Here is a 23796-nt window from a genome sequence, read left to right on the forward strand (position 1 = left end):
ACTACGTTTACATTTCAGCTGGCTCACCAGCTTCATATGTGTGTCCATAAGAGGTATCTCACTGAGATACCTCACTGTAGACTAGAGTCTGAATTGAGCAGTCTACCCTCAGTCCTGCTTTGGAGCATAAAAAAGCTGGTCTCCATCACTCTGGAAACAAGCACAATACATTAAATGAGTGTCACAGGCACTCCTTAAAGCCTGAAGATTGTGTATACGAATCGTGTTAGCGCACTTAAATGTAATGCTTAGTTCTGTCAAACGCTTGACAACGGATGAGTTACATTCTGCATACCTGCGGACCCTACTCTGCATACTGATGCTGCTCTGGCTTGTGTCAGTGCGTTCGGTGGTCTTTTTTTTAAATGTATTTATTTATTTTTTTACAGCTGTTCCCAGATATTCAAGGCAGACGAACAGGACGTCATGCAGCTGTAACGTGACAGAACATATTGTTTAGAATTTTTGCAGATGTGAAGAAATAAATCTCGGGCAGAAGAAAAAGAATGCTTACGCAACAAATTGGCACGCCTCGTTCGTTTCGAGAAATTTGCCCGAGACGGTTTTCATGCTCTCTGCGCCCGTGCGCTACGGAGTTTTTACACAACACGACCGGAACCGAATTCTAAAATTTCCACAGCGAGCATGCCTTGTTTAAAAGAAAACAGGGACAGGGAAACAGAGCAAGAGAGAGAGACAGAGAGCGAGAGAGAGAGCGGAGAGAGGGAGAGCGAGAAAAGAGAGACAGTGTGAGAGAGAGAAGAGAGAAAGAGAGGAGAGAGAGACGGAGTGAAAGAGAGGAGAGGTAGAGAGAGATAGAGAGAGACAGAGAGAGAGAGAGAGATAGCGAGAGAGATGAGAGAGATAGAGAGAGAGAGAGAGATAGAGAGAGAGAGATCTTATCCGAGTGCTTAGGGTTCCCCATTCACTCCTGTCAACTCGGATGACTTTGTGGCGAAGGAAGGGAGGATGACATCCACAGACTCTGGGCGCTCTAATCCAGTGGAGGCTTTGTGGGCTTAAGCTAACGCACACCTGCTGCAGGACATTTCACGCCTCTCTGCCGGAGCCTGTGAGAGCAGCTTCGCGCGGGCCTCGGATTCGGTGGGCGCGATTGTTCCACTTCATCAGTGGAAATAGGACACACAGCCCTCACCTGAGGCGCCACAAACAGCTGTGCGCTTGCCGCTTATTTCCCTCCCCACGAGGCACGCCGGGTCTCCCTAAACCATTAAATCATTTTATGATAATCGCCACAAAAAAGGAGGTTTATTTCTGAGCGCCCCCCCCTCCCAGAAATCAGCCACTTTCTCTGAATTCAAAGTGTGGCATCTCTGGAGGGTGAAATGCGATTCTCCTGATTAACAGCAAAGGTAACCCCACCTTGGTGACCAACGCTCATGCCATTCATAAAGGGTGACATTGTTAACACAGACAAAATGAGGCCATTGATCTCTTTGACTCTTCTTACTGTACAGTACCAGAGACGTGAGAAAATGGTTGCTTCTGACTACATCAGAAGCCATACGAAAACCAGGCTTTCCTTAAACAACCGCAGTGACTGTAAAACGCAGCACTAGAGAAATCTTGTAAATTTAAAAGCGAAACATTCAAAAGGCTTTGAAGTGGCATGCTTCACAATAAAGTCATGGACGATCAAGAGGGAGGCGTCTGAATCTTATAAAAGGGAAAAAAGAAAATCAGAGGATACACTACAAGGCTGTTTGTTCATCTTTATCTGCTAAAAAAAAGGCATCCAAGTCATATCTGACAGTTCTTACAGTAGATGCTTGTTGTTTATTCCACGCTACATAGTTTTGGTCTTGCCAGATAGCGTTGTTCTATATTTAACAGCGCTAACCCACATACCCTCATACGGATGAATACAGGCAGCATTACTCTATATAAAATGACTGATGTTTATAGCATGCCTTTCACATACCATGCAAATCAGCACAAATGCTCAAATCTTAGAGGTTTTGCGGCAACTGTTCATTAAAGCGTGACCCGTCATCCGATCCCGCGAGCTAATCACCTCACGCGAGCATAAATAATTTTACCGCAATCAAAAATACAAAGGGTAGCGTAAACGCGCCGCCGAGCAGACCAGACGACCCGTGAGTCATTACGGCGCAGCGGCCTTTAAACGGGGATTTAACCTCTCACCTCGCACCTGGCTTTCCTAAGTGTTCCCAGGAGCTGTTACACGCAGAGGGAGGGGGGCAGCGAGGAGGCAGCGGTGGGCCAGCCATGCTCCCTTTGCGTGGGCACTCCTCCAGCTCCCAGCACGCACACCAGCACATCTTCCTACCCGGGAGGCATTCACATTGATGGATTGGGCTAGGCTTTCAGTGCACCATCATGCTTTCATTAGGCAAGTTTACTCTTTTTTTTTTTTTTTCACTCACACCAATGCCCAGTCAAGACCTTCGTCTGCGTTCGTTCACACTGAACCGCTCGTCTTGAGCGGGCTACACTTGGGGAACGGGGACAGTTAGGGCCGAGGGTGAGCTTGTGCTAATAAAATCTCCGCCTGGACACTGCTCCCCCCCACCACCAGCAACACTATTTCTGATTAGTAAGTCCGAATAATTCTGTTAAGAAGAGAAAGGATAAACATTTTAAAATCCGTGAAATTCTTAAAAGTAAGTAGGTGTAACATCAGAAAAATCTGCATTGAAAGCCTCAATTAAACAATGTTTGATGCTATTCACATCATACTCCACAGAACCCACAGAATCTGTTTTCATTTAAATTATTTAATGTATTTTATGTTAAGTGCTATGAAGGTGAAACAAGGAATGCCGATGACACTGCATGAGAACTCAGCAAGGAGTTGTGCTAAAACCTTGTATCTCAAAAAGTGCAGGAAATAAAATTCATTTAAATGGGCAGTACAATTTAGCCATGCTCACCACAGAGCTGGATGAGAACTCTCAATGCATGCAAAAAACCCACAGTGACAGAACATGGACATTCAACATTTCCGCAATGAAATATTTGGAGACTGACAGCCATGCAGCTATGGCAACAGTGGATCAACCTTGGCCTCCTGATGTTGACCCACTACCGGTCAGTGGAACAGAGCGAAGCAAGGAGAAGAAACAGAACAAAGCCCCTTTACACCAAGCTGATGTTTGCCCGTTATTCAATTGCCATTGGTACATTCACCGTTGCTAATCCAGCAATCCTAAAGCCAACACTGAACAAAGAGCCTGAGACGACATGACATCATAGGCCAAAATAAGAGGGCATTATTCACGTACTCAAGGTAGCTCAAGGTATATTGTGATACGTCACGGCTCAATAAGATTATGATCAAAACAACAGTGAAATGGATAGGAAACCACCAAAAGGCTCTTAATCTAAGATCAGCTCTGCTGATGTAACCTTGAGTTTAACATTAATTTCGTCAAGCAAAAAGAAAATCAGCTGCACAAATGAGCATGCCAAATAAATTTTTAGTCACTGGGAATAGGCTATATAACATCAAAGCACAATGAGGCTCTGACTGTGAGAAACACTGTGCACTGACGTCAACAGAACACTTTGCAAATAAAGGGAACTCATTTATTTCCATAAATAGGCTGCATGGATGATGGACAGGGAAACTTAAATGGCATGCCAGTCCTGGGCTGCTCCACGCCTGTGGGCTGCGTGGCACGTCACTGGATGCCTACTCTGAAGCTATCGAAAAAAAATGGCTGGTTCAAGAACGCCGACTGCAGCCAACACCGAGCCCAACGAGTTTGCCATTGGTGGGCCGCCCGTGGGCAACCATTGGCTTATTAAGCTGGGAACAGCCTGGAAATGAGTGGAAGCACATCTGTTGCTCTCCGCACATCTGCTTCGAACGGTTTGGCCAAATGTTAATCAGACACGTGAGAGTACTCCTCGCAGAACGAGCAGAGGAAGGAGCCTACGAATCGGCTTTAGCGGCCGATGAGGCTGGTTCACGTTTCCTTTAATGTTGCCCGGTGCTCTCTGAGGTCAGGAGCTCCTGTGGTGGCGCTGCCAGCGGAGTTTAACAAGATGCGGGATAGGGGACAGATAGAGCCTGAGTATCAGAGGAGGTGCTGGGAAACGGAATGAAAGGGTGTGTAATCTGCTTGCGTGCTGCTGAATATAAAAACTAGCCAAAACTGGGAAAAAATTTTTTTAAATGAAACTGGAGTCTTGATGCTTATGCGTCTCAAACTTATAGTTACTTGATGGGTTTTAAAACCTGAATAATATTAAAGATATTAAGCCCTTACCCGTTGGCACTGTGGGAAAAAATGCATGAAATGCTCATCTGTGTCATCTGTAGTCATGGCGACCGATACCACTCGCTAGCTCTGCTGACCATATCTGAAGCAAGCATAAGCAGCCAGTTCAAGCCTTTCATTTCATACAGTCAAATGATAAAGAGCTGGAAAATGATGGTAAAAGCTCACGGCCAAGGCAAACAGGGCAGGAAAAGTTGAATCACAAATGACCTGTGTGAAAATGCTATTAATATGCAATTGCAAGGAAAGGGAAGTTGGTTTGTAAGTTATGTGGCACGAGTTCAGTGATGAATGTTAAAAAACACAGTGGAAGGAAAGAGGAAACAGCTGAGACATGACAGCATAATTATCTGATATCCTGCCAAACAAAATTGCAAACCAATTCAGAAAGATTCTGTCTCATTTCACATTGTTTAAAACCAATGTTTGATTGTGGTAGTACCAGAATTCAAAGCCTCCTTCAGTCCTAACTATCCCATATTGTATGTGTTGGACTTTCAGGTGTGTGGCTTTTACTGGCAGCCATAAAATACATGAGGAATACTTGTATGTATGGTATTGGCCTTTCTCGTGTGAATATCTGCTCCGTGTCACCTGTTCGTAGCGCTGTCTGCATGATGGCTGGCAGCTCGTGAGGACGTTGGCTTCTCTTCCCTCGCTGAAATGGGTGTATGGCACAGAGAGCACGGAAAAATCTCACCGCAAACAAGGGCCGAGTTGTGTACAGCCCTGCCCGCGGAGCACCGTCTCGGTAAACATCCAAACATCTGGCTCGCGTTCCCGTCCCGAGGCCCGCTCCAGCTCCCCGACCCCGCTGACATTCCGTGAGCGATGCCGACAGCTTCGTGACGGACCGTTTGCCGTTGACAATTATGCAGAGATGTGCCTGGGGACGTTAATGGCTCCGTGAGACAGTCTGTCACTTTTAAACTCCTGCCACAGTCATATTCAGCAGCTGTGAAGAATACGAGCTTCGCAAGCTGAAAATCTGAGCGTTCAAAGGCCACCCTTTTTTATTTATTTTTTACAGCGGACTTCTTTCACTTTAGTTTTATTGTGAAACATTGTGGAGTAAAATAGTTTACCCACTTGATTTATATAATAAAAGCATGCACATTTCTTTGAAATATGACGATAAATTCACTAAGCCTGTATTAGGAGATCATACTAAATGAAAATAGAGATCAATATAAATCTTACAGGCGGCACGTAGGTGTTTAAAATGTACCAATCTGACCTCAGTGCATGTTGTAATGGTTCTGCGTCAGTTGTAAGGGGGCACAGAAACGTGCAGCTGTTGATTGCCTCCCAGTTTCTGAAAGGCTGTGGGACAGTGGAGGTCTCAGACTTTAAAGTGGGTTTTCTGTCCTTAGCATTGAAAAAGAATGCAGAATACACATGGTTGTGTTTTATTTGTTCTGCGAGCTATGCAACTCACATGGAAAATAAAATTATGTTCTTGACTTTGAGTTACATAAGAAAATGTCTTTTGAAATGAGAACAGGCACCCACATTTAGCAGTGTGTATCGCAGAGCAGAACATAAATACTGCATAAAAGTATTCAAGACTGCGACAAAGACAAGGGGATTAACTTGTAAGCATGCACGTATCTGCAAATGGAAGGTTGCACATTCTGCCTTGATTCCAGTTCATTGATAGGTTACATCCGTCTGATTACACCTGAGGCTTGGACCCTCAATGTACTACCAATGGAAAACATCTGATCAAACAGAAGTGTATAACATGAAGCAGAGCTGCATTGTTGTAGCCTCTTATGATTGCACCGACTGCAGCAATCAACTCGCTGATTCACTGTGGCTGGTGTAACTACACAGGAAGGAAGCTGCCGTTTTCATTAGAAACAAAACACAAGCCAAGAGACTGACACAGGACACACACAGGCGTTTGGAGAACAAGAGCTTCTTTGGATCATTACAAATACACGCATGATTTGCTTTCTTTTCATTCTGTCGACAGTGTTTCATTCAAATTGAAAAGCCATGAATTTTTATAAGATTAAATGATAAAGACCTGTCGTAACCGATTTAAATGACTATGCGCTCGGATGTGAACCATCCCAATTTTCCATGCCAGATGGCACAAACTGTGTTCTCATTTGTAAACCTCTACAGAGATGTGTTTAGAAAACATCAACTGGGTTTTAGGGTTCAGTGGAAACATAGCCAAGGAAGTCTATGAATACAGTGCATAATGTTTTAAGAGTGGAAAATACCATGAAGATACCATTCGTGCTGAAGATTCCAGCTAAGACCAGCTGGGATTCTACGATGGTTTAAACTGTGTTTTCGACACTTCTAGCTGGTCATAGCCAGTCTGTGGCTGGTCAAAGCTGGCCAGTAGCCGGTCAAAGCTGGTTATGCTGGTAGAGAAAGCTGGTGGCCAAACCAGTGGACTAGGTGACTAGAGGCTGCTAAACCAGATAGAAGTGTTGAAAAAAACAGCTTAGACTATCTTGACCAGTTTAAGCTGGTTCTTGCTGGAATTTTCAGCAGGGACAGCTTGAGTGTATTATGTGGAGAAGCTTTATTGATCACCGTTTTTTGAAAGTCCACCATGAAGTCAACCATGCTTCAAAAATATCAAGATTGTCTCCTATAAATACACTTCTGACTTCTGTCACTCCTCTCTAAGTAACACCCATCATCCAGGTCCCCTTTTCTACCCCACCAACACCAACAGCTTATCTGGAAAATGTATGGAAGGGCAAATGCTAACTAATGGTAGCTAATTTTCTGTTCACAAAGAGCTGGTTAACAGTCTTCTGAAGGGCAAAATACTAAAGAAGGTGACAATTGTTTGGCTGTAATTTCAATTATTGTAATATTTTTTCCTGACTTCTAAAAATTAGTGTGGACCTTATCATTGTTGTGTCTGATTTGATTATCATTGTGTGAACATTATCAAGAAACAAAACAGAAATCATCCTTCAGTAACTGTTACAAGGGACCGATTTTCTGCAAATATGTTCCTCAAGCATACATCTGGAGGGAACAACTGACATAATAATTGCATGTCTTGTATCACACTTTAATCCTGGTGTTATGCTACGTACATTTTTTTCTGTTACTCCTTATAATGCAAAATAGGGCAAAAACTCTTCCTGCCAGTTTTTAGGGAACAGTAACATCTGTCACTGCACCGGGTCCCATAAATGACTTTTAAAAGTAGTCAAATTGAAGATATTCTTTGCATTGTTTTACAGTATAAGAATCTTGGCTCCTCCTATTTCCATTCCTAAGAAGTAACAGGCGTACAGAAGATACCAGCAGAAATGAGGGGGGGGTGGGGGTATGCGCTCCACAGGCTCTTTAAAAAAATGTGCTTGATGAGGACAGGGGCTTTCTGCTTTTTTTTTGGGGGGGGGGGGGGGGGAGTGGAAGCTATTTTTAAACACCCTTGGGGCCTTTTTTTTTTTTTTACCTTTAAATTATAACTCCACTCCGTCCATATCAGATGAAATCAAGAACTCTATTAGCATGCAAATTGGAAAAAGGGGGCAATGTTTCTTTTGGATTAACCGGCTGGTTCTGTCTGTGACAGACTAATATCCCTTATCAACATGCTGCGTGAAACAGCCAGCGTGAGCACGGGCCCACGGGCGTCTCAGCCCGGCTTTGCCGCTTGTTTGAGCTCAGAACTCACCGAGACGTGAAGCGCTGTGGCTCCGATCCCGAAACACAGTAGATGCAGGTAATGCATGCGGTTGAGTTCTGACACAGCATTATTCATTAATCCGGGAAGAAGCTCTATAACTTCATGTGGGAGACGGGTCCAGGCTGACTCTGAGCTCTGCTTCTCTGATGAAGAGGGGTAATGAAGACCGCTGGGGGCTTTGCTCGGGTGCAGATCCATGCAGGAAAGCGGCCAGCTGCAGTGTTTCCTTATTTCTTGCAGGCGAGCTCTGTAGCTAACGGCACAGGGGCTGCTGAACACTGATGCTGGGCTATGGTGAAAGGATGCACGCAGAACCGTAAGGACCCAAGCTTAATAAACTCAATGTCTCAATGAAATATTCACTTCTTATTTAGTGAGAATTCCTAGAACCCTCATTTACCAAAGCGAATACTTTCAGAGGTTTATCCATGAACACTCTTTACATTGGAAGATAAAATGATATCAGCTTCAAATAGTAAGTTTCACAAAATCGGGCCATCAGAGCTGACTTAATCAAAACAGACTCACTCTGTGTGCCTCCGGCCAAATATGGTATTGCAGTATACAATATTTCAGAGAGCTCTCAGCTTCCAGATTTTTTCTTTTTTTTTTTAAACAAGAATTTGCCACCCAAAACACACCACGGGGGTTGTTTTCATGGCTTCCCACTTGTCTGGGCACAAGTCAGGCTGCTTGCTGCGCCTTTGGTTCCCAGCACGCCCCCCCCCCCCCCCGCCACAGTTGTGGGGAGTGACTGGGTTGTGGTGGCGCGGTGTTGGCTCTGGCAGGCTGACATTTCCACAGGGAAGCAGAGACACTGACAGCAGACTGGGAAGACTCTAAACTGTGCACATGACTGCACACTCAAAGGAAGAGGGATCACAAGCGTTGCTCCAAACTGCCTGTGTCGCCCAGTCTCTTCTTCTCCAGGAAGAGAAACTGACTAGTACTGTCACTGTCCCCCTCCCCCATAAGCCACCCCCCCCCCACCCCCCCCACGTGTATAAATATATAAATAAGTAAAATCCCAGAGCTTTGGGCTACCGAGCTCTTTAGAGACATTTAAAGTAGAGTAATTGAAAACACTTGTCTGTGTGAACGGATGTGGGCTCAGCTCCAACATGTATTCCTGAAATTCCTGGGCTGGAGACGGACCCAGATGGGCCAGAACTGAAACCAGATGGTCGAGGAAGCGGGGTAGGTACAGTACAGCCTGTTCACACTCTCTGTCCCAGTTCAAGCCATCGAGGGTGACGGGGACCCAATCTGAAAGGCACACAAACTGGGTCAGCGTCTGATCGTTCATTGAGTTTAAGTGTTCTATAACCTTCTCGCTATTACGCCCAAGACTTGGGTCAGGAGGTGAGTATTACAGCATGTGTTGATAGTCTAATTTTCCCTCGTGATAACACATTGCGATGTTGCAGTGTTGCTAAACACACTGAAAGTCAGTGGAATAAATTCAAGGAAATATTCCTAGAATTAAAAACATTGATATTACAAAGCTTCCAGACTTTTTGAACAAGCACGTATGACTCTTCCTGCTGGGTTCCTGTCATTGCAAAAAAAAAAAAAAACATAAAACAGTTGTGTCTTTAAATCTTGAAATGCCCTTCAAAGGCAGTGAGGGAGACACACAGGTGCAAAAAACAAAAGCTTAAATATATGAGCACGAGACCCACACACCATTTCATAAAAGACATAACTCCACTGAGACTCCATTCAACAAGGATTATCAAAAGCAGACATTGTTATAGTTCACGTTCAGGCTATAAAAGTGCAAGAACAAAACAATCCAGTTCTTTTCACCAGTTCAGACCGTGTCCAGTTAGCTGTGTCTTAGTTATCTGGTTAGAATCTTACAGTACTTTTTTTTTTTTTTATTATGAAATTTTACACCTCAACACAGAAGCCAGCAAAACATGCTTCATCGTGAAACTGGCCCATGAAAGCACAAGGCTATTCAGTGAAATGGTAGCTGCAAATGGCAAGTTTAAATAGGCACCTGGTGAGAATGAGAGACTCCTAATTAATACCACATAAGAACAAGAACACATTAACATGTGCACTGATAATATCCTACTGCATGCTCGGGGCCCCAGTGCTTAAGCATCCATTAAAACCAGAAAATGTTTTCATTAAGCAGATCATCCGCACCATTAAACATCAGAAATAAACATGATAAACATGCAGCATTCATTTAATTGTACAGTACACGCACTGCTAATTAGTTAAATAGCACTTCTAACTTTAAAGATTAGAGTAGGATTTAGGAGCCCCGATAAACAACCATGTAGCTTGTGTGTGCGTTGGCTGCGGACACAGTACAACAAACCTCAATATTCACATGACGGGATGGCACTCCAGCTAACCCCATGAATAACATCTCTTGAGAGGTCTCTAGAGCCTCTCTTCAGGAATTTGTTCTGGTTTAACAGTTTAATACACTTCAAATGCAAGGCACTGTCCATCTGCAGCGGGGCAGCTCACGCGATGAAGCAGAGCTTATTTTTGCCGTTTAGGCCCCTAATGTGGTTTAACACAAAAAACCCCAAGATGTTTCTAATAAGCTTTAGCTGTCGGAGTAAATGAAAGCAGCAGAGAGCCACGCAAGGATGCTCGAAATAGTGGGAAAAGAGAACATCCCGTGTGAAGCCTTCCAGCTCACAGACACAGACCAGCCCTGAGGGGAGGGGGGGCGGGGGGCGGGGAGGGCAACAGCTAAAACACCAGCAGCTAGTCGTGTAGACAACCATGCCGGACGCTGGCTATTCTTAGACCTCCCCCTCACCTCCCCCCCTTTTACTTTGGCACCTGGTCGAGGTCACGTGTTTGGACCTCAAAATGGGATAATCGATTCAGCGCTAACCCAATAATGGGATAATCTAAACAGGAAACACAATAGTATGTTAAATAAACCGCAGCACTTACGCTCAAATTTTTCTTAAAAACAGAAACGCTCCACATGTCACCATTCCCTAACAGGCTTTTTCCCCTCACTCAAAGGTTTGTGGTTACCTGTGTGTGGGCAGAGAACAGTGGGGAGGCAAGCTGAACACGTGAAAATGACATTAATCCAATTTCTGGCCAGAAACATTTATCAAAGAGGATCTTTCTTTTACCAAGAGCTTAGGCTAAATGGTTCAAACATTTCCTCAAATAGAGCCAACTACTCTTTATTCACCTTGACCACATGAACGCACTGTACTGAAGCAGATGTGGTTCCCAGTCAGGCTTACCCTGAATGGAAGAGTAAGGTCAGGTTATTTATTAAAAATCTGACTCCAAATGAAAATGCACTGTACGCCTTCACAGTAGACAGTAGGAGTGTGAGGGAGTATGTAAGCCTTGGAAGTACCAAAGACATCTTTGACATGTATTTCATGGTATATATTTTACAAAAGGGCTGATATGAAGAAAAATTCAGAATTAAAGACCATCACGTACCCATTTTAGAGCTAATTTCATAGCAGTGTACCATCCTTTCCACTGAAACTAGCAATACCACAATTTAATGGAAATTTGAGCTTGGCAGCAGCAGCTACCCATCCACAAGTTGTGACCAAAGAATGACTTTCACATAATCAAGTATTCCCACAAGATCCTTCCTTGAAAGCCATTTAACTCCCTGTAGAAAAAAGAAAAAAAAGCAATAAAAGCTTGGCAACCTCTCTTGGCAACTAAAGTTCAGACTTAACCTTAAAGTAATAGGTAGTTACAAAAATACCTTTAAAGGCAAAATCAAATTTCAGCTTCTAAATTATGATGGGAGCATACTCACTTCAGAAATGCTTTGCATACCACAGTTTACAAGCTGCCTAAAGAAAACATGTAAAATTCATTATATTGAATTTTTTTTTTTGAATAAGGAAAAAAGACTTGTAAAATGTAAACTGCCCAAACACCCATTAACACCTTTCAAAGCCAATGCACGGTATCCCAAATCACTGAATACAACTCGGTGGTTTTCTTGACTGACTTTGAAGACCGGCCCAGTTTTCGAAATTACCAGACCGTTTTCGGTCAGAGGAAAGTTCATGTGACCTTTCTGCGCAGCTGCACATTTGTGGTTGGCTCAAAATCACTGGGGAAAACCAGCACTCCGTTAGCCCCTCTTAGCCCCAGTTTAGGCTGCCTGTGCCCACCGCACTCTCTCTCTCTCTGGCACAGGCCAGGGGATGCAACATATTACAGTGCTCTCCAAGAAACGCATCCGGGGCTGTGGCTTTTTCCAATAGCCAATTCAAACCCTTCGAGCACAGTAAAAGCTGTCCCTTGGACAATAAGGGAATGCAGCCGGGCAATGCAATTCATGCATGGACTACTTGAATGGATGGCATGGGCAGCTGCACATGGAACTCCCCTTAAAACAATAAGGGGGCGGAGCCAGCCGGATGGAATGAAGGTATGATGGCTTTGGTACCACACAGTTCTGGTGCTGGGTTTGGCAACTGGGGAGACTTGCGGCACTCGCCCAACACATATGGTTTTCAGATCAAGGTGCAGCTCTAAGAGGCCCGATGGTTCAGATTCAGCCAATGGGCTTCCCAGAGGACAGAATCCCAAATTACGCAATGCTGAGGTTTTCCTTGAACTGATAAATGGAACACAATTTGTTTGGCATAGTTCTTGCTAAAGGCATGCTCAGTACATATGAACTGCAGACACAAACATAAATTTACCCATACTACAAAGACATACAAACAAGCTTTATAACGACATTTACGAGATGCAAAAGACTTGTGTGAAAGTGATAACAACCAGCATCTATTCCTAGAATTGCATTTGCCACGAGAAAGCTAACATCTTGCAGAAGACAATTAAAATTGAAATGTTTTATGCAAGAGGTCATCACTGCAGAATACTGTCCGCATGAGATGCGCGTTTGCAATGTAGCAAAAGACATAAGATGTACAGTACATTCCTGACCGTCACGGACACGGCTAACACTGCCTCATCATAGATAAGGGCATCTGCATTTACATTTCAATATGTAAATGTAAATGCAACACTGAACTGGAACACGGTGAAACAAAATTTCATATGCAAAGTGAAACAGTAAGATTATTAAGTGGGAGAGTTTGTAATGGCAAAAGAAAGATAATTTCCAATTAAGCTGTTTCACTCAAAACATGGCTAAGGAGGCTATTGAGTTGTGTCTCTGGCAGAAGCAACTGACCTTGAATCTGCAATTTGCAGCCCTCAGTCTGGTATCATGACCTCACTGGTGAGGCAGTGTTTCAGGCAGCAGGTATCCCAGTGTGCACTGCTGATCTCTAACTGCTCTGCTCAAAGGGTCCTGTAGTCTTTCTGCACAAGAAGTGCAGTCCACAAACTCGTTACGAGGTCCCCTTAAGAAGTCTGGACTCCATTGTGCTGTTTTTTCAAATAATGGGTGACTCACATCTGGAGTTTTATGACTGGTTAATAATTATAGGTAAAAAGAATACACAAAGTTTGAAGGCAATGATTGCAGATTGTTTGAAATTCATTTACAATTAGTTCACTATTAGTGCTGATGTAATATCACATCGACAAAGCATATTGTGCTGCATTCTCTCAAACTGGATGCCTGTGCTTCTTTGTAATAACATTCATTAATGGTGAATGACAGTTTACAATGATTTAATGATAGATAATTCAAGTAATAATCATCAATGAAGCATTTATAACAGCATTGTATTTTAAAGTGCAAATGATAACATTACACAGAAGGGCCATAGTGGTCTTGGTTTACAATGAGTAAGCACATACGAAATACCGGAAACTGAATACTTTTTATTATAGTTTAAAGGGCACAAATGCTGTCAATCAGATAGTTATTATGGCTTCCTGAAAAATAACAATATAAAATACACAAAGACTACAATATAAAAGGATCATAAAGATCATAAGGTAATAAAGGATGTGGGAGTATGGTAATTACTGCCTTCGCTTCAACAAAACTCTCTCCAAATAAAATTCTATCATTGCGAGTTTCCAGTGAAACTAAAAAAGGCAGGCAGAAATTCTTCAGAAAGTGCACAGTCACATAGTAATCAGCACACTACTGGCATAGGACCACTATCTATAAAGCATTTCCTCTAACAAGAGAAGGCTCTCATGAGTTTGGTGACTTCTGCTTACAAGATATGCTTGCATGGTAATACGTTTCTACTTAATTCTTGCTTCCAGGTTTCTAACAGACACTGCTGAATGGAGCCTGCAAGAATATGAAAGAACCATTCTGTGTCTTCAGGTCTCCATTTGCATTTCCAATTTTCACAAGCATTTCAATTGTTACCAGTCCCTTGCCTGCAAATTGTCACTCGAGGCACTTTCAAAGTAGCTCCTTCGTCCAGGTCACTGAGAGTTGAGAGATGGAAGCATTTTAAAGTAGTGGTTTCCGAGTAGTGACTGGACACAAATGTTATGTTTAATCCAAATAGCTCAAAAAAAAGTGCTAGGCTGTGCCACAGTGTTTTTTATGTTTGGTGAGGTGAAAAAAAATGAATGAAAATGTCAATTCAAAGACATATTACTTTTGTGCTATTAAAAGTTATTTTTTCATGCTGTAGCAGACCAAAAATGTGGTAGTGATGTTTTTTTTCAACATTGAATGAAGGTGCGAACGTCTGCGATATACATTATCATAAATATAAGCAATACTTCATTGCATACAAATTGAGGTGCATACTGTTACTCTCCCTTTATCATTAGTCATTATTTATGCTGGCTGTTTGAAAAGAAGAACTCATTAATTAATTTAATACTTCTACTGTATTCAAAGAATTGGAATAATGGCTTCAGCCTTTTCCCTCATAATACAATTTAATATAATTACAAAATGGCTGGCTTTTTTCAATGCTTTTAAAGGCAACTGTACAACATGGAGTAAAGTAACAAAGAGCACTCCTAGGAGTGAGTTTCACCACATCTGAAATCCTAATGTAGTCCCTGACAGACTAATATTGAAAGAAAGCAGGTATCTGCATACTGTGGAATATGTAGTTCTGTGAAAATGGATGCAAGTCAAATGTCTTTAGCTGCTGCCTTCAGCATCAAACATATTGCATAGCCTACTGGATACTGATCCCGCTAATTGACTCTCCTCACCCCTATTTATATATGTGAAAAAGACCCACATTTTCCTGTATCCGTAAAAAAGGTGCTTCTTGCATCTGTAACTTGGACTCTCTTCTCTGTCACCGCACCGCACATCTACTCGACATCAGACTCCTTTAAGAGATTTCAACATTTTTTTTAAAAGTGCCTGTACCTTTCGATTTCCAATTCCAGTCACTCTGTGAGTTAGACATCCATTACCACTCCCGGCTAATCTTTATTACCTTAGAAAGCATGAATGATAGCTTTTCAGCGGAAACCTTTCCTTTTATTTCTTCCTAGAAAGTTGTCTGCACTCTCTGACGCTTTGCATCAGGCAGTTTCAAACTGATCAGACTGATTTTCCTTTCACTCCTTGCCATGTTGAAAGGGATTTCCAGCTTCTGCCCTCTTTAAGAGAACTGTGGGTCGTGCTAATGATAGAACCGAGCTCAACCACCTTCATATAGCACATAGAAGTGCAAGAGTAGGGTTCAGGGTTCAGTTCCCTCAGTGAGAAGGCCTATTAGGCAGGGCAGTGCCACTAGGGCCTGGGAAACAACGGCAGTGGCTTGGTTTGGTTGTTCAGTCATATTCACCACTGCCAGGCTGAGTGGTGTTGCTGGGCCGACCTCAGCAGACGTCCCAATGCAATGTCGTTTTTGCGCTTAAGATGATGTGACCAATCATCAATATCTGCCACTTAACATGGCAACAGAACCGTCCAAACCTGTTTCACCCTTCATGAATGGTTTTTATAATGGAAAAGGCTGCTCTCCTGCTCTGCGGAGTGATTACTGCCTTTTCCCCTTTACTGATGCTGACAGAAATCTACTTGCGGCTGTGTCATGGTACAATATCATAGCGTTATCATTTTTTTTGTAAAAGATCTTCTTTGCAAAAGATCTTTCCGAAAACAAGTCTTCATATCTTACACTACATTATTGTTCAAGATAATCTTAAAGCGAAACCTGCGGTACAGTCTGGAGGGCGGCCAACTCTCAAGACATACAGAATACAAGTTCCACCACAGGGCCTGGGGTTCAACCCTCCACCATTGAGCCTTCTGTGCTGTGATCCCCCATTTATCTGTTACTCTTTCTGCTTTCTACCTGCCCAAATTTTTAAAAAATGAAAGGAGGTCGGACTGTATTTTTTAAAATAATCTTAATTAAATTGAAAAAACAGTTTCTTCAAATGATATTTTCCTCATCTGCATTTTATCTATGAGAAAAGCCTTGAATAAAAAACAAACGCATAAATTGCAAGTCGCATGAGATTAAAAGTCTAATCTCCTGCGACTTAATTAAAATGTTTCTACTAGGAAAATTACATTTTGCAGTGAAACCAGTCCAGAAATATAAATAACAGTGTTAACAAGAGTGAAGGGGAAATGCAGATGTAACAGACTTCAAGAAAGTAGCACAATCGGGAATAATTAAATGACTTCTCCTCACAACATAAAGCAACGCGGCCATGATTTGTGGCTGTATGGCTACGAGCCACGATCCATCTGATGCCAGGGGCACAAGATTTACAAACAGAGAAGAGGGATCGTTTATTAAAGCAATTTTGGAAAATTGTAAACACCTGTTGGCTTGATAACACAAGTTAGGCTCTTTACATTTCTACAAATGACCCATTGTTAGTTAATAATTATTTCTTAGTAATCCCCAGCATCCAGGTTGATGGTTTGTCTCAGCACTACAGACACTGTATGTATTGGCTAGGCTATTGTCTCAAAATTCAACTACTTGTAAACCCTAACACTTTGTGAATAGTGAATCCCGTACAATAATAAAGATTCACATAGCAAAAGGAACACTGTAGAGCTCTAACATGTGTCCTACCATTAGAATATATGAATGAATGAATGAATGAATGAATGAATGAATGAATGAATGAATGAATGAATGAATGAATGAATGAATGAATGAATGAATAGTGATTAGAATGTGGTTAGTATGCTCAATGTAAGTGATGTTGCATATATTCACTGGTCTGGTAATGTTGTTAGCCAGCTTTGGTAATACTTCCCATATAAAACAGGTGAATGTACTTACGTTTTACATTGCAGGTCATTCAGGACATTGTTGAAATAATGTGATGCAATCATAATACTGAAATCCTAAACCAAAATACAGAATGTTCTACACAGTAAAAACGTTCAGTGTTAAATCAGCTCGTAGAGTACATGTGTTCAGACTCTGGTCCCTATTGGAATCATATGTACTTGGTTAGATTTGAATGAACACTAGACATTTTACTGTGTATATACATCTATAAGGCCATCCTTCTCAACACAACTGAATTCCTGTAAATGTCACCTTTACTTTCGTGATGTGGTGGCCGCAGTTGAACTCAGAAAGATGGCTTTCAGGCTCTCCTCGCCTTACAGCTGGGCCCGTCTATATTGCTGAGTTTAAACACGTAATTCATGGCGCACTGACTGCAAGACGATTGTTGACTTCATGTTTTATGTCAGGTCCCCCTTGTAAAAAAAAAATAAAAAAAAGATTTCATTCTCGATGGGGCTTTCCTGGTAAAAAGAAAAGATAAATAAACAAATAAAACATCTAATCTCACAGGGCCGCTTGAATGAATAGATCCACTCCTCCCGGAAATGTCAGAGCTCAATGAAATAAACTGCACTGATTCACTCTGACTCACGTCTCCGTAGCATTTGCACATGACAAAAAGGGCACTGCTCCCTCATTGAGCGTCTGCTTTCATATCGAGAGCATCGGGGCAGCACAATCAATAGGCGGCCATTTGCAATCCCAGTCCTCCCTTCTTTACGATATTTCTGTGGCTTAATTGAGTTTTTTTCTCATTGTCTGACTTCACCTGCGGCCTCCGTGACATCAGAGCTGTTCTATACGAAGTCAAAGGGTCCGCTGGGGTAAAAAAAAAGAAAAGAAAAAAGAAAAGACAAAACAACACTGAGAATGACTCAAGCCCTGAAAGGGAGGATTAGCTTCACAACAATTCCAACGCTGATGGCTGTGAGCGCAAGCTGAGATTTATGGGGCGACAGCCAATCCAAACAGGCCCAACACTCAGCATCCTGTATGGAAGCATTTTACAAAACAACACAGGACAATAGGATGTTATTTTATGAATTCCTTTAAGGGCAGTTACACTTTCTGTATTACAGTATAGAGCCTTTACCGCAGAGCACAGAGGATGTAAGGGGCTGAAAGTTTTTCGCACCCTCCCTAGGAAGTGTGAGAGTTGCTCAGATACAGCTGCACTGTACTGCAGTGCCATTATCTCCCCTCTCCTCTCCTCTCCTCTCCCCGTATCCACGCTGAAAACGGCTTTCAATCATCTGCCTGTTAATAGCATTGGTGTGTGTTATCTGATGGGGGGCAGCCCGCCGCTGAGCGCCATGCTATCTCACTCCCAGCATCTAGCGGCTCCCCTCCAAGGTGCCCAGACCCATGGCTCCACAGCACAGTGCACACCCCGCTGATAGGGAGTCTTCCATTTAGGCGGCTGATCATCGGAAGGGTTTCTTTAGCACACACACACATGCATACACACACGCATACAGACACGCACACGCACATACACACACGCGCAAGCATACAGACACACGCACGCATACACACACACGCGCACACACACACGAAAACACACTTCATATTCCATTTGCAGTGTGATGCACATATTCCTCACTTCCTGCTCTTTATTTGCAGTTTTAAAGGGGCATCAGACTTTAAATCAGACCCTCTCTGCAATAATAGCCTGATCATCTCCGGGGGGGAGGGGGGGGGCATTCTTAACTTTCCAGTGTCACCAGCTCTATTAAAATGTTCAGACACGTTACCTTGCTGGGGCAACAGTCTTGCAGGTCGTTGAAACGCCGGCAACACCACGGAAGGGACAGGCGAGGACAAACGCAGGACTCCAGGGAAGGAGCAGAAAGGTCGCCCCGTAAGAGTGAGCCCTGTGCATTTGCACGCGCGACTTCGCCAGTGTCATGTCACTGTCTGTTAGAGGCATGCAGAGCGAGCCGGCAGCACGGGCACCCTGACTGAGGCTGGCCTCACAGTCCAGCGACATCCTCAACTAAAAATACGCACCTGCTCGGGGACAGACTCCAGCGCAAGCCTTCCTGCTCACACACTGGTGAACCCCTCATAATCAAACCCGAAATACACTGAAATATTTGGAAAACACTACAATTATTTACAACAGGAGAGTGGGCTGAACTAATAATGTAAATGCTGTCATTGGCATGTATGTATAAAGTTAATTTAACACCAAATCCTTACCAAGAATACACAGTACTAACTAATCAAATGTTTATTTTGCTTCTTTTTTTTTTTTTTTGTTTGGACTGGATGTTCCTTGTCAAGGAAAACAGCCCAGTGATTCCATCCCCCTGGTTAATGGAGATGAATTCATTGGCCCAAGAATTCAATTTCAGTAACGGAGCCGCCCAAAACTGAAACTGATGCATTAACATTGGCCAACATTCTTTATGGTCATAGATAGACTATAGGTCTACTTTAACTCAGCACGTTCCTGACATACATCTAGGTTTATCAATGCTCCTAAGTCAACAGCAGAGATTTACTGTTCCTGGTACTCTGATTCATTCTTGGCCAGAGCACCACAGGGTGATGGAAAGTAAAAAAGCAAAGATTCAGCAAAGAATGAGACAGAAATTTTATTGCAGTGTTTCTTGGGTTTTGGCTGGTCATGTTATCCCAGAGAGTGTGTTTTTCCAGGGAGTTGTGTTGAGAAATGTTGAGAATTTTGTATGCTTCCTATTGTAAGGTCCCTCTAAATTATGGAACGGCCTCCTTGGTGAAGCATGTCTGCAACTACTTGTGTCTCCCCCTCCATTCACCTCTCACCTGTTCTTTGTCTATGTGTATCCAACCCAGTCCCTCTAGTGGACATGGACAGACTTACAGTTTACTCGCATTGCTCAAACTTGAGACAATGGAAGGCCACCCAGCATTATAAGTGAAGTATGTATACCAAGACTGCGATCCAGTGGGTCATTTAAATATTTATGTGCACAGGGGCTGCCTCCTCTGCAAACCAAAAGCAGGGTCATTGTTATGGTCTGTCGCTGGTTACACTTGTATAAATATTGAATAGTACAAATAAAGTTGGAAATACCATAGCTTAGTCATAGAATAATGTTTAGTGTCTTTGTTGGATGTTTTCATGAGTGCATGCAGGTGTTTTTCTGTGTGTGTGTGTTTGTGTGGAGGCGTGTGTGTGTGTCTGTGTGTGTGTGCATGCGCATACATGCTTGTGTGTGTATACATGCATGCTTGTGTGTGTACATGCATGTGCTTGTTTGTGTTTATGTGGGTGTGTGTGTACACATACATGTGTGCATGTGCTTGTTTGTGTTTATGTGGGTGTTTGTATTTGTGTGGGTGTGTGCGTGTACACATGCGTGTGCTTGTGTGTGTTTGTGTGTCAGCGTGCAGGCACATACATGCATGTGTGTGGTCTTTTCCACACAGACCCAAACTCCTCAGATGGTAAAACTGTTCAGAAGGTAATTGTTCTCAATTACCTTCCTGACTTTTAGCTTCTCACAGCAAGTATTTGTTTAATGTTGTTTTGAACATTACATTAACTGCTAGACAGCAGCTGAGGCAAGTACCTGTACTAGACCATTAACCATCTGAGAAAGAACAATGGGTAAATGACCTCATGATGTAAGAGGCAGCCAGACTGCATGCACACTGATGCAAACTATGCAAAGCTTCCACGTGCTGCCGTACTAGTTGAGCAAATACTCGGTCATTGTAGCAGATTTGCCCTGTCTTTGAACCTTGTCCACTTCCCTCCCACAATGGAGCATACTGTACAGTACATGTGCGATAAAAATAAGAACAAAAAACAAGTTTTGGAAATATACGAAATAATCTACCCGCCAAGCAAAAGTATTCATAACTATCTAACCTGCCCTGTATTCAGACAACTGAAAGACTTCTGACGTGGGTTAGTAGTTCATGAGGACCTTAGACTGAAATATCACATACAGTCCACTGGCATGTTGTTACACTGTGAGACAGTCAACAACTGCTCTGGAACAGTTAACAGTAAAATGTTAGATTTTGTAAAATGGCACGTTTGACATATGTTAAGGTGTAAAATACAACAATTCTCTTACATTTTCAGTTATGCTGAGGGTCAAGGCAGTTTATCAGTTTCAAAAGTACACCTCAATAGTAATAACTTACTTTGCTGTGTATAGCACTTCAGTAATATGAGAAAACTAAAGAGGCTGAATCACCATAAGGTATCCTTATCTTGAGACAAGACAGTGGCTTTGTAATAGATGAACTTACTAAGTACTGATCAAAAGCACTTTTGGAAACATAAAACTCAGTGTAACAACATGAGCCAACAGCTACCTCAGCATCTCTTCCTGACAGAAGACCACCCCTGGCAGATCAACCAGTCGTCGCCACAGTCGTAACTGTAACTGGACTGCCATACTGGCCTTGCCCCAATGAAGGCTAGTTGCCAAGCAGAGCTTTGGAACCTTTCCAGCTCATAATGATGCTCTCGGATTAAACAAAAAAGAAAGCATTTGAAATGTTTTTTTCTTTGAAATAGGCTACTAAGAAGAAAAACAAGACTAGTCCAAAATATAATGCAGAGTAAATATGTATGGTTCGTTTCTTTAGCTTAAATGGGACGAGAAGCGCTTGTGTGCATGCGTGTGTATATGCGCACAGATGCATGTGTCTGTAGTCCCATGTGGAAGGGATGGGGAAGGGGACCGTATGCCCTGAAAGAATTTTCCAGTAAACAGTGGCTACATAAAAGACAAAAAAGCTATTAAATTGGTTAAGTGCTTCAATTTCTTAAGCAGAACAAGATGTTGTAGTGTTTCTTTTCACCCTCATCGAAGCTAGTTCTGTGTCCTTGGCTTTTCAGGGTTGTGCATGGTTTAAAAAAAAAAAAAAAAGGTTTAGCTCCTGCTAATTTGATTTCTTAGACATGAAAGCACAGTATCACCAGAGCTACTAAAACTGATGAGGGGGTATGTTAATAGATATTTTCGTTTGTTTGATTGTTTGTTCTGTTTTGTGTTCGCAACATTTCCTTGACCTGAGCCATCCAGGGCACTTGCACAAGCACAAACACATGCCTGCACGCACGCACGCATGCACACACATACGCACGCGCTCACACACACAGACATCCAGAATTGTGGTTTCTGTCCAATGTTCCATTGGACTGCATCCATGCAATTTGTCTTTTTTAGCAACAGAAATAAATAACTGGGCGAAATTTGCTCTGATTTTATGAGTTCTGAAAATTCTAGCCCTTCTTTCACTGTTCCATGACTGAACAATACTTCAGCAAGGTTAAGTGATTAATTGCTCAATGCACAGTGATAAGCTATGGGAAATCACTTCAAAGCAGAAGTGAAGTCAGATTTTGTAATAGGATGTTATGGTTACAATCACAAAGGTTGGGGTTCAATCCTGTCAGACTTGCACTGCACTCCCAATGGACAAAGAATTCAAGTAACTGCTTCTTTTCCATGATGAGCTAAGAACTTAGTAAATTTTAGAACAAACTGCACTACAACTGAGTACAACCCTAAAGCTTAGGTATGTTCAGATGGGGAGGGGGGGCGGGGTGCATTGTTGAAGCGGGTTAGGTCGTGAGTTTCACATTTAAAATACTATGGAAATGCATGGCAATTACCTATGTGAGACGCCAATAAATTCCAATCATGTCAATTCAGTAAATATTAAAAATAATAAAATAAAATACGATGTATTTTCAAAATATGTATTTTCGACACACTCCAGAGTTTACAACTCCTACATACTTAATGTTCGAATTGCAATAACAGTTTCAATACAGTTGTGTTTTCCTAGTGTTTCGGTGCATCAAAGGGAATTATACGAATTTTCCATCAAACGGGATGTTCATTCATGTCTCTATGAGACGGTTATTACTGCTTCCATTCTGTGTGAAAATTTTAGATCAGCCAGAGGCTACCGTAGCTTTATAAGGGAATATGAACGGTTTCAAGGAAAACACACAGCAGTCGTATGAATGGGACACAATACGTGTAAATGCGCAAAAGTGGTGCCGCCTATGTTGTAATATGCAGTAATACAGAGCCAGGCTAGATAGACATATGGCAAATAAACATATACATCCAACCAGAGCACGAATGTATATTACTTTAACGTGCCCAGAACTGCAGATTGAGTTTAAATGTGTTTGAATAGATAAACGGAATTGACACACTGCGTGTGAACATGACATAGAAACATATCTCTTCAATCCTCAGCAGTCCTGCACCACTGCACGTGCCAGCGTTTCTCGTTGTAGACTGGTTAGTTCCCATCGCCGTTTGATTCTGCCCTAAGAACTTTGAAACGGTTGAGAATTAAATCAACAGTGATGGCTTTCCAAACGCCGAACGATTTAAGTCAATAACTAAGTAGTTTATCTCGATGTAAACCACAGTTCGTCTAGCCTATTACAACAACAAAGGTCTCGTTAATAAGTAGCATACGGTTCCGCTAAATGCCAATGCGATAAAGCTCAAGCGATTTGAATAATTTCAGATGGTATTTTTCTAAGACATTTTAAGTACGAAAGAGCTCAGTGCATTTGACTATTGACACTGGCTTGTAAATCGCACACCGATTGTGAGCTACCTTGAAACCAAAGCCCTGTACGCAATTTAAACGGAAATTAAGAAAATACATAGCACTGCTGTCAACGTAGATAAGGACGACAAAACTATCGCAT

This window comes from Anguilla rostrata, chromosome 8, assembly GCF_018555375.3.
Source record: "Anguilla rostrata isolate EN2019 chromosome 8, ASM1855537v3, whole genome shotgun sequence".
Taxonomy (NCBI): Eukaryota; Metazoa; Chordata; class Actinopteri; order Anguilliformes; family Anguillidae; genus Anguilla; species Anguilla rostrata.